We start from the raw sequence: 12,657 nt of genomic DNA on the forward strand, positions 1-12,657 counted from the left end.
AAAAAAAAAAAAACCTCGCCTTCTAGAAAGTTTCATGCTTTCGCATTCCTGCACGTAGGCAGACTTAAGTGCCCTCAGACAACTTTTTTTCTGACATGTTCTGTACCTTTGGGTTTCTCCATCGGAATCTCATCCGCCTATTTTATGCATAATCTTTTTCATTTCTTTCTCTCGGTGACTGCCCACGTGGAGGGCGTTCGCAAGGGTAACAGGATCCCAAGTTCAAAAGTGCACAGTGATCCATTTTGTGTGAAAATAATTTTTGAGCTATTACCGCTTGCCAAGGAGTATTTCTGTGATGTTGATTTAAGTTAATTGATGAAGTTCCGCCGGGACGGGAAAATAGTGTCAGTCATGAAGCTGTAAATCGAAAAGAAACAGACAGAAATAGAGCTACGAATTAGGTAAATTTCTAAGGACGCGTTCTTATACCGGGGGATTTTTTTTTTAATTTACAGATCATTCATTTCGAAACTATGACGGCGATATCACTGCGATCTGTGCTGGTGTATTGTACAGCAAGGCGGACATTATGTACGTGATAGCGTTCAATAATCAGAAGATTAATTAACTAATATTAAGCATTAATCTTTTTTATTTTGGATTCTAGGAGCACGATTATATAGCAAAATTGAAGGCCGTCAACATCGACAGTGAGCCTAGTTTGTTTTTTTCCTAGTCATTTCTTTCTAGTTATTTCTAGTTTCCAGTGAGCCTAGTTATTTCTTAGTTTTTTTAGTTTTTTATCCTATTGAGCCTAGTTATTTTCTTTATCGGCGGTGTGGTTCGAGATATCGAACGTCAAAAATACGCATTTGAAGGCTCTTTGAGTTGACTTTCCCGCGTTTCACATCTATAAAATGGTGTCGCTGTCAGCTCTAATGCATCCAATACAGACGCCGTTTGTGTATGATATGAGATAGAAGCAGTTAACGTGATTTCGGCGACGGTTCTACGCGCAACGACGCCATTTTATAAATGTGCAATGCGAGAAAGTCAACTCATCGAGCACTGAAATGTATAATTTTGATGTGCGATATTTCGAACCAAATTGCCGATTAAGAACATTTAAAAACTGGGATCACAGTCGATGTTGACGGTCTTCAATCTCGCAACATCTTTCTCCCTAACATAAAAATTAAAGAAGTTGATTAGTTCATTATAATAATTAATAATCTAATTCTCATGCTCTGTCACGTACTACTGGGGACAAAAGTTTCCGGGACGCGAGTTCTAGGAAAAGCGTTTGTTGTAGTTTCACCTCGCTACCCAGTCGCTTGATATTGTATGAAGGCATTAAAGGCCTAAATGCCCCTTCTTCTCTTCACAATAACAGGCGACTGGGTCACTAGTGAGGTGGAGCTGCAATAAACGTTTTTCCTAGAACTCTCGTCTCGGAAAATTTTGTCCCCAATGACTGCACCGATGTATGTTTCGCAGTTTTTCACCCTGTAGTTCACGAAGCACTTTTACGTTAAGAAGACTATGAACGGTATTGTTATTTTTGCGTGCTTTGTAACCGCCAAATTGTGTGTAGCTGATCTCATGGCAGCTGCTGTCAGGCGAATTTCCGAAGCCGGCGCTCAGGCTGTGGGGCCCTTTAAACTTCGCGTACTTTGTATAAAGCGCAATTAAAGAGCGAAAAGAACCGTGTTTGATTGACACCGCCGTATAAAAAATGACGGCATTGAGCGTATTCTATGACATTCTACAACTTTTCATTTGAAACAATTCATAATCGAAACTTTTCACCTCCACCTAGGAGCGAGAAAGTTAATGAACTTGGATACTTGGAATTAAAATGATTCTAAACGTGCCAGCAAGGCTGGCTGCGTGTGGTAGGCGAACATCAATAGCGTTGCTTCAGTTTTATTCCAGTACACCGTGCTGTTCTTAAAAAAAATAAATAAAAGAGGCTCAAGTAACTTGGACACACGCAGTGTAAGGGCGATTTTTTTAAACCTTTACATCTTTTTATTTGAAAATCTTCGAAAGATACGTCGGTATGTTCTGTTGAGCTAGATTGTGCAGCAAGTCGGACGTTATGTACCTCATATAGATCAAAACTTGACGATTGATTAATTTAAATTAACTATAAACGTTTAGATTTTTGATTTCAGGAAGCAAGGTTATATTGCGAAATTGATGGCCGTTAACATCGAACGTGAGACTTGTTTTTTATTTCCTCTTTTAAAAATCGGCAATGGGGTTCGAAATGTCGAACGTCAAAAATCCGCATTTAAAGTCCGTTGAGTTGGTTTTTTCGCATTGCACATTTATAAACTGGCGTCTCTCGCGCTTCTTATGTATAAAATACAGGCTCAGTTGTACTTGATGATTTAGAGGACGTTAACTTAATTTCGGCGACGATATCACGCGCAGCGACGCCATTTTATAATTAGGTAATGCAGAAAAGCTGATTCAGTAGCTTTAAAATGCTTATTTTTGCGGTCGATGTATCGAAGCACATTACCGATTAAGAAAATTTAAAAACAGAGCTCACCTTCGATGTTGACGGACATAATTTTCGAAATATAACCTTGCCCCCCCCCCCCCCCACCCCCAAGAAAATGAAAAATAAAAAGCGTATTAGCTAAATTAGGTTAATTAGTCGTCTAATTAATTATCTATGTGAGGTATAAAAACGTCCGCCTTGCAGTACAATCCAGCTAAACAGACCGAACCAATGTATTTCTCGCAGTTTTCAAAGTAAAAATCCGTAAATGTAAAAAAAAAAATCACCCTTATATGTTCCCTTGCTCGATGCAGGCGCGGTAGCACACTGCCATTTTGTATATTTGTGCTACTTTTTTACCTTTCAGCAAACAGCTCATGTCACCTCTGATACATAACTCATTCTCTGTTGAACGACTGATTTAATAAAGAATTTTTGGGGATTTTTTTTTACGTTTCTTTTTTAAGCGCGGAAAACTTCACAGCAATACGACTAACTATGTGGGGAAGCCATATATGACGGCTAACACCGAGAAGCATCTTCAATGACGTTGTAATCTTTCTGGGTTAGCCAATGAGAAGGCATGGGCGAATAGTGAATTTTAGTGTCGAAGCGTATTCAAAGCGAACAGCGACATTCAAAGAATAATGTCGAATCCAATAGCTCCAATACTTAAACAAAACGAATGTCGCAGAAGGACATGTTATGTTTTACTGTAATGAATAGAACAGCAATTGCTATATTGATGGCAGTGTTAATTACAGCTTCCAGTATTTTCGTTCTGTGATGGTTGTTTTTACCAAAATATTTGGACAGTGTCCATCCTGATGAGTGCCATTATCTCATATCGAAGGCTAGAAAAAAGGTTCTTACCAATGTTGATAGATTTTTATCAGCGTTTGTCACGAGCTGTACCAAAACTGACTCAACCAATGAGAGGTCATCATAAAGAAGAACAGGTTATAATAATAATAATTGGTTTTTGGGGAAAGGGGGTGACGCAGTATCTGCCTCATATATCGTTGGACACCTGAACCGCGCCTTATGGGAAGGGATGAAGGAGAGAGTGAAAGAAGAAAGGAAGAAAGAGGTGCCGTAGTGGAGGGCTCCGGAATAATTTCGACCGCCTGGGGATCTTTACCGTGCACTGACATCGCACAGCACACGGGCGCCTTAGCGTTTTTCCTCCATAAAAACGCAGCCGCCGCGGTCGGGTTCGAACCTGGGAACTCCGGATCAGTAGCCGAGCGCCCTAACCACTGAGCCACCGCGGCGGATCAAAAACAGGTTGCTCAGCATGTTCTGTGCGAAGCAGCTGCCACCTACTGCTTACCACATTGCTTGCTGTTGAAAATAGTATTTCGCTTCTCGCTCAGGTGGCATGAGTCGAAGCAAGCACACTTTCGGTCATCCTTGATTAAAGTTGGTTGCAGGCGGCCTCAGCGATGCTTCCACCAGCCCGTTTGTTCTATGATAGGGGTAACAAAACAGGCGGTAACCGGGCACCTTTTCGGCAGCACCTTGATGGGCAATCTCGTGGCATGCGTCGGACTTTATGTTGGGGGAAAAAGCTCACGCGGTATAATAGTCGTACTCTGCACTGAGCATGCACTGCTTGGGAATCGATTTGGTCTTGCTGACGCAAGCCCCCATTTACTCGTGAACAAACTTCCTCCCGTCTCCCTTTCTGCGCTGTCGAAAAACCTTCCTGATCCCGTTCTTATCCGTGCTCCATTTTCCGCGTTAGACAACCTTTTGAAACTCGTTATGGCACTGGCGACTTTCGATACAATTTTTGAGAGTCAGCCCAGTGATATACTGACTTTAAATGATTCCGACAGCGGTGAACATGATTACGGACAAGTCAATGGGTTTGCCACTAACGCGCCGCTTGATCCGCAGTCCCGAAGTATTCGGGAACATCGAACAATCCGTTACGGTCGAATGCTTGGATTCGGGTCGAAGCGAATAATGTACAACAGAGGACATTTCGATTGGCACGTCGAATCTTTCGAATATTCTCTCATCCTTAGGAGTGAACGCGATATCATATATTTCCTGTCATCATCTTCCCGACTGTACAGTGTACCCTCCGTCCCTGCAAACTTGCTAACCTAATCTGCCTACCTGATTATTTTCCGCCCCCTGCTGCGTTCTCCTTCTCCTGGAATCCACTCCGTTACTCTAAGCGATGGCCGGTTATCTACCCTCCACATCACATGAATTGCCCTAGTCCATTTGCTCTTGTTGATTTCAATCAGTATATAATTTACTGCTCGGCGTTCCCTAGCCCATTCTTCTTTCTTCTTATCTCATAAAGTAACTCATATTGAATTCCTTTCCATAGCTCGTTGCGTTGTCTTCTATTTAATTTCCAGTCTCTTGATTAGCCTCCAATTTTCCACTTCATAGGCGAATACTGGCAATGCACAACTATTATATACTTTCCTCTTAAGGGATAATGGTGATCTGCCTCAATGAGACGTACTCCACTCCATTTTTAATATTTTTTCAGCCTAATTGTCCGAATCTACGTCCATCAATTTTCTGCCATGTTGTATATTTGCGTTAATTTTTTTCACTTTTATGTAAACAGCTTGTGTTTCCTCTAACGACTAGTTCGAAATTTTTTTTTTTTTTCGGAAATGAAATGGCGGAGTAACTGTCCCACATATCGATGGGCGCCTTAACCGCGTCGTGAAGAAAGGGAGGAAGGTGGGATTGAAAGAAGAAAGGTAGAAGGTGATGCTGTAGTGTAGTGGAGGGCTCCGGAATAATTTCGACCACCTGGGAATCTTTAACGTGCACTGACATCGCACAGCACACGGGCGCCTTTTGCGTTTCGCCTCCATCTCGAACTCATTTCCTTTCCAGCTCGTCTACTGAGCCGGAGTACCCGGGTTCAAACCCGACCGCGGCGGCTACATTTTCATGGAGGTGAAACGCAAAGGGCGCCCGTGTGGTGTGCGATGTCAGTGCACGTTAAAGATCCCCAGGTGGTCTAAATTATTCCGGAGACCTCCACTGCGGCACCTCTTTCTTCCTTTCCTTCTTTCATTACCTCCTTTATCTCTTTGCTCACGGTGCGGTTCGGGTGTCCACCGAGGTGTGAGACAGTTACTGCGTCATTTCCTTTCCTCAAAACCAATTTTCATTTTCACCTCCTGTGATGAATATGTAAAGGTATTTAAGGTAGAGTTGGCTTCACAGCACTACGATTCATAATGTGGAGAAGCCACAGATGATGACTAAGACCGAGAAGCGTTTTTGATGCCGTTGCAAGCATCCTTCTGAACTGCGAAATGAGCGGGATAGCGTATAAGAGAGCAGAAGGAAGGAGGAGAGAGAAGTATGAGGTTGTCTACGAGCCATGTGAAGTGCGATAAAGTGCTCCATCAGAGCATAGCGCGATACAAATTTTGATGAAAGCCAAACACAGGACTAGCGTTTCCAGAATTTTCGTCCGAGTCTCTCTTTCGCTTTTTTGTTATGGTCAAGTATAGTTACTGACTTGAAGTATACTTTCTTCCCAAACGGCTTTAAATTTACATGTAACGTGGGGAGGCGAGGTGAAGGGGCGGCCGAGGATACTGTGGGGAGATTAGTCAGCAGACAACGGTAGGGAAATCAGGAGCTCGTTATGAAACACAGATGAAGGAAGCTACAAGTCATGGAAACCAAGGCAAGCATAGCTGATTTTTTTTTCACTTGTGATGTTGATCAGTGGGAAATTAATGGTGTAATTACTCTATGGCTTTAAGATAAGGGATTAGAAAGTAGAAGAAAAAAACGTATGCCACCGGTGGTATCCGAACCCACGACCTCCACATCTCGCGTACGGTGCTTTACTAACTGAGCTACGGCAGCGGCTGTCTAATCTTATACTTTCGGGGGTATATATGTTGCCTGTAACTTGACATTTGGAATGTTCACCAGCGCCACCCTCGACCATAGCGGTGGACGTAGTACGTACGTCCTGTATTACTGAGAGTATCACGTGCAACGTGATCGAACGGTGAGGGCGGGAGCTGTCCGCGAACTCTCTTATGCTACCTATGACATTAAGAATTTCAGAAATTAGTTCTTTGTTAAGCTATTGAGCAGACAACGGTAGGGAAATCAGGGGCTCGTTATGACATACAAATGAAGGGAGCCGGCAGTCGTCAAACCAAGGAAAGCGTAGGGGGAAGTTTTTTTTCTAACTTGTGGTGATGGTCATGGGGAAACTAGAAAGATAGGGTAGATTAGTTTAGGAGATTAGTTAGGGCATTAGGTTAATGGCGAGATTAGGTTAGAGAAACATGCTGGAATAATGTTGGTCTTCTCCACATTGCTGGGCTTCTCCACTTTACGTATGTTTGGCTTCTCCACATTGCAGGGCTTCTCCACATTATGACTCATAGTGCCGTGAAGCCTACTCTGCCACTACTGTCTGCGCAACTTTGTTCCAGAGAAATAATCTAAGTTAAGCGTAAACTAAAGCGTTACCGGAGAGAAAAAATATGGTACCACTTCTATCATTAATAGTCTAAAAGCTACCTTGCGTCAAAGTTGCATGAATCAAGAGACCGCTACTTTGGTGGGACACTTGGTCGTTGCATCACCGAAAACCCCAGTAAATTTTGGCAGTTTCTGTCAAATATAGAAGCCTGGATATTTGCTAAGGTAATCAAATCAAATCAAATCAAAGTTTATTTCCCATCTAGCACTACAGATGGAGGAATCGTAGAAAAAAGCTGCCCTTGGGCAGCTTGACGAGTCTACAATCCTAATTATTGACAGGGAGGCAACACAAGAGTTTATACAATTTAAAAAAAAACAAGCACATCAAGGAAGCACCGGAGAATACACGGAGAATAATCGTCAATGACTCTGCCATTACAGTTAAAAAGGCTGGTGCTTTTAATGCTTTTTTTTCTAGAGCGTGTTTACAAAACTTAATGCCGCGTTCAACGATCATTTCCCATCCCATCTTCACAGGAGTGTTACTATTAGCAGAGAAGGGATCGTATAGCTAATCTTGCGGTTAGACCCGAAGGAACTCTCCGGTCCAGATAATATTCCCTGCAAGTTTTTTTTCCTGATAACATTATTAAAAAATTGGAGGGGACACTTAAGCTCCGCCTTAAGGGTGCAACGCGATGCAGTAATTGGTTAATTCCCACATATGCAGAAGGTCATTCTCTACTTTACATTCAAAGATCGCTGGTAGCCCTCATACCCCTCCTGGTGCAGTGGTGCAGCGGTTAAGCGATGAGCCACTCCCCTGCGATGGCAGGTGCTCCCACCGATGGGTGTTATGCGAACAAGGTTGCTCTTCCCGAGCGAACAATAATTAAATTAACTGCCACCTGTCACGGTGGACAGTTTGCTCATTATTAGGTGGGGCGGGTTGTGAAGACTCCGCGAGGACACGTGACCTAGGTGGCCCACCTGCCTCTTAGGCTGCTCTCTGAAGGCCACCTGCCATGCTCGGGATTTTTCGCTCGTAACGCTGATGCCGGATTTTCTGGGCAACGGGGCCGATAACGCTATCGCGTTAAAAGTATCTTGACTGGGGTACTGTACCACGCGATTGGAAAATTTTCATTGTGCTTCCATTTTTTTTAAAATGGCAGCCGATTGGAAGTTGGAAAATTACTACCCAATTTCACTCATTTATACTTGCTGCAAGCTGTTAGAACGCTTGCTTACAAGATACCTCAACGCCTTTTAGAGCAAAAACGAGTAATAACTAACGCACAACATGATTTCCGGCGAGGATACTCAACTACAATACAGCTGGTGGTCACTGTAGATGAACTTGCCAAAGTGCTTGATGATTGTGGTCATATCGACTTCATTTTTTTAAACTACTCCAAAGCCTTTGGTAGAGCCCCACATAATGAATTAATAACAAAAATGAAAATTACAGTCATTTCTTGTCAGATAGCTCATTAGGTTACGTCATATTTATAAAAACAGAAAGAGGTTGTCGACATAGATGGAGAGGTTTACTCAGGCATGCCTCAGGGATTGGTTTTGGGTTCAGTACTATTTATGCAAATGACCTCGTACAAGTTCTCGAACCCTCTGTGTTTTTCAAGCTGTTTGCTGATGACTGCTTTACTTTTAACACTACCAAATCAGTCAGTGATCAGCTTGTTTCGAACGCTAAGCTGCAACTACTAGCAAACCGGTGTGACCAATTGGAAATGGTTACTAACTTTGATAAAGAAATTTCAGTCTGCATCAGCAAAATAATTAAGCAATTTACTTTGCGTATAACATAAATAGTAATGTAATTGGAGAGGTAAAAGAATATAAGTATATAGGCGCCACAATAACACCCTGGCTGTAGTGGATAAAGCACTTTGATAATTGATAATAGTTATATGCTGCTCCGCCTGTAAAAATCTAGTATTTATCAAGTTTCGGATAGGCGGTTAAACTAATAGTGCATTAAGTCTGAATGCATGTCAATCCACCGTCAGGCCTAGCCTCGAATAGGCCTTGCATTACATGGACCCCTACACAACAAATGACGTACAAAAACTTGAAAAAATCCGAAATATTGTCTCTCGCTTCACCCTGAATCGCTCTAGACCAACACCGTATTTACAAACAAACGGAGGAGTTCGCGGCAGCCGTACTAACCTGGGAATGATAATTAAGCTTAGCGCCCATAGAAATACACGGAGGCAAAAGTTTTCAAAGCAGTTTTCTGATTTCGCAGAGCACCGGTGATGCCGTCCCTGATTCTGAAAGTATGAAGCGTCATTTCGAAGGCGACGTATTTCTAAAACACCGCATTAAATGCGCATGGGGGTGACTGCCGGCCGGGGGTACGGAACGGCGACGCGCCCATTTTTAAACACATGTAAGCAAATTAGTTGACTGGTTTTTTGGGGGGGAAAGGAAATGGCGCAGTATCTGTCTCATATATCGTTGGACACCCGAACCGCGCCGTAAGGGAAGGGATAAAGGAGGGAGTGAAAGAAGAAAGTAAGAATAGGTGCCGTAGTGGAGGGCTCCGGAATAATTTCGACCACCTGGGGATCTTTAACGTGCACTGACATCGAACAGCACACGGGCGCCTTAGCGTTTTTCCTCCATTAAAACGCAGCCACCGCGGTCGGGTTCGAACCTGGGAACTCCGGATCAGTAGTCAAGCGCCCTAACCACTGAGCCACCGCGGCGGGGCAGTGTAAGCAAAACCTTCAATAATATTTTTCTCGTTTTACAGAGCACCCATGGATGCGGCCCTTCGTTAGCAGTTGGCGAGAGCTTTGAAGAAGAATTTGACAAGTACGCTTTGTCATTTCGAAGCTTTTTCTTCTTAAAACTCCACAATAAATGAGCGTTGTGAAGCCGGACATACCCCCAAACGCGCTCTATCCGCTGGGTGTTTCTTCAAACTGCGCGAGCTTCTCGTGTAGTTTGACATTTTTCTGTGTTTGCGACGACGTCGTCTCACACACGCGGGACAGTGCTGCAGCTATAGCCGAGTTTCGCCCACCTGTAGGCGCGGCTTTATTGCCGCCTCCGTGGGAATCCTTTTCTGTGAAATGTGTGGGCACAGGCTTGCGGATATTATCGGGCTCACTGCGGGTCTTCGACCCGCCGCATGTCTGCGGCCTCTCGCCCCCGCGTGCAGCGTTCGAGAGACGTTTCGAAGCCTCTGGCAGGGGTTTCACGACCGCGCATCCCACCCGATTACGGTGCAGGTTGCGCGACGCGTGGGCCCTGTGCACGATGTGGTCACGTGATCGCGGGCTAGCGTGCGTTCTCGTCGACGAAGACCGGACGAGGCACACCGGTATTTATCTGCAGGTGTACAGCGGACACCGGCCCGACAACTTCCGCCAATAACAACTATCGCACAAGCTCTAAAATGGCGTTGTGACAGGGGACGATTTATGGGTCTGTCCTGAAGGGGGCGTTTGGCAAAGGGAAGCGGAGGAGAGGTTCCATTTGAACCATGTATTTTTTCGACTTTTTTCGTCGAAGCAGAAATGGAATTCAGCGCGGTTTTCATTTCATATGTAAACTTTCTCGCTTAGAGGAAGGGGGGGGGGGGGGTGCCACCGTCGCCCATAAATCCACCTCTGCATTGCGACTTGTGAGATACTGCGCATTTAAGTCTCATTGCATGAGGTGCTATAGGAAGGTGCAATGTTGTGTCTCCAAAGAAACTGCGCTATACCTGGGAATGTGCGGTGCGCTACGCGACCCTGGGTGACGACTCGTCGGTTGTTGAGGCCGAGGTCGCGAGATCGAATCCCGCCGCGATGACCACACTTCGATGAAGGCGAAAGGAAAGACCGCCAGTGCGCGATGTCAGTGAACAGGTGGCTGAAATTAAGCTCCGGAGGTATCCACTACAGCGTCTCTCACAGCTCATGTGCTGCTCAGCGGACATACCCACTGAGCCACCGCGGAGGGTGTAAAAGTAGCAGAAACAATCGCGCAAACTTAGTTGTACAGCCCAACACCAGCTGGGCTTCCCAGAGGAGCGCAAGTCCTCATCCGCAGGGCGCGCGCCGGAGCGGCCTACATGGTCGACATTCTTGCTAAGTGAAGAAACCACTTCCAAGAGAGGATGACTGCCTGTTACGCATCATGGTTCCTCGCACTTACCACAAGTGTCCTGTTCTACATGCGACACAGGCGCGAGACCAACCATATATAACCTTTTATGGGAGTGTGTCGGTCTACAACGAACCCGCGCCCAGCACTTTACGCCGGATATCCGCTGCCTACAGGACTGGATTATGCCCCGGAACTCTGCTGGCGCCAAAGACCTCCTATCCTTTTGTGCCTTTGTGCGCTGTATACCAGCGTCGACCGAAAATGGTAACCTCTCTCCCAACTGCCTCTTCCGATAACTAGTCTACTGAGCCATCCTACTTAAAATAAAGGGGGATCAATCGATCGATCAATCAATAAAAGAAAAAAAAATTGTTGAAGAAAACAAATATGCACGATTAAACGTGAATAAAGTGAGAAAGAAGGAAGAAGAATTGTTGGGTGTCATGTCGGTTGCATACGGTCAGGACAGCAACAATTAAAGCATGAAGAGAGAAAAATGAAAAGCCGGTTGATTTAGGCAATATGAATTGCTTTTATTACATGAAATTGTGTTCATATCGTTTTTTCCCTTAGCGGATGCGTTCGTGTGATAACAACTTGCATATCATGTTTTTTATGGCCTTAGTATAAATAGCGTTCAAGGCGCTTTGCGTCGCATCGGTAGAAGAAGACGACGAAGTCTTCAGATCGCATCACAACAGTTTGCGCCTCCTTCTGCCTAGGCCACAATTACACGCAGCGCGGCCAGCGAAACGGTCGGTAAGACCACCGCGCGGCTGAGCATTCGCCACCGAGTAAACATGTAGTGCCCCACAGGCAAGCAGTGCCGGCGTAGAGGCTAAACTAATTTCTGGGCGATAAATTTTTAGCGAGCTCGGTGACACTAAAGCTGCAAGGAAGTCGAAGCGTTTACCTAAATCGCCACACGAAAGACCCAGTCCTGGCCCCGGGATCAGAACAGTCTGAAGAACATGCATCTCCCAACTGTGTCCAGTGACCAAGCGGTAAGCAGCCTTGCCGGCATCTTTATTTATTTACCACTACTTGGCGTATTAGCCAACAGGGCGACTAAGTACATCTCGCCACCCTCAGAGATGAAATTAGTTTCGGTTCCAGCTGCTGCATTTGAAATTACCGCAATTTTAAAACTTCTAACAATGTGTTGGGACAGCGCAAGCCACGAAATCAAAATCCACGAGCAGACGTATACCGCAGTGACGCTCTTGTCTTTATAAGTGGTCGTCCGTTGCCATCCACACCCAGTAACGGAGTCTGAATTGCTTAAAATGGCATAGGCACACAGCGGTGCACACACGCGGCGCATAATGATAACAGCCACCTGTCGTCATCTGGCAGCTCACCGGGTATATCTTCGAGGAAGGAAAGAAAGATTAACGGCCGGCGCCTTTTTTTTTTTTTTAGCGATCGCCTTACCGCAAGAAATGTAGATAAGACAAGCAAACAAGAAACGAGAAAGAGAACATGATGGGAAAACAACGCGTTGACATATATAGGTCCCAAGAAGAGGCAACACGACTCAAGGTGCTACGAGAACCGAAAAGTTATTCTGAGGTATTATTAAAACACCGTCGCCCCATATTATTACCCGTTACTGATAATGACTAACGCTA

This window comes from Amblyomma americanum, chromosome 3 (genome assembly GCF_052857255.1).
Source record: "Amblyomma americanum isolate KBUSLIRL-KWMA chromosome 3, ASM5285725v1, whole genome shotgun sequence".
Taxonomy (NCBI): Eukaryota; Metazoa; Arthropoda; class Arachnida; order Ixodida; family Ixodidae; genus Amblyomma; species Amblyomma americanum.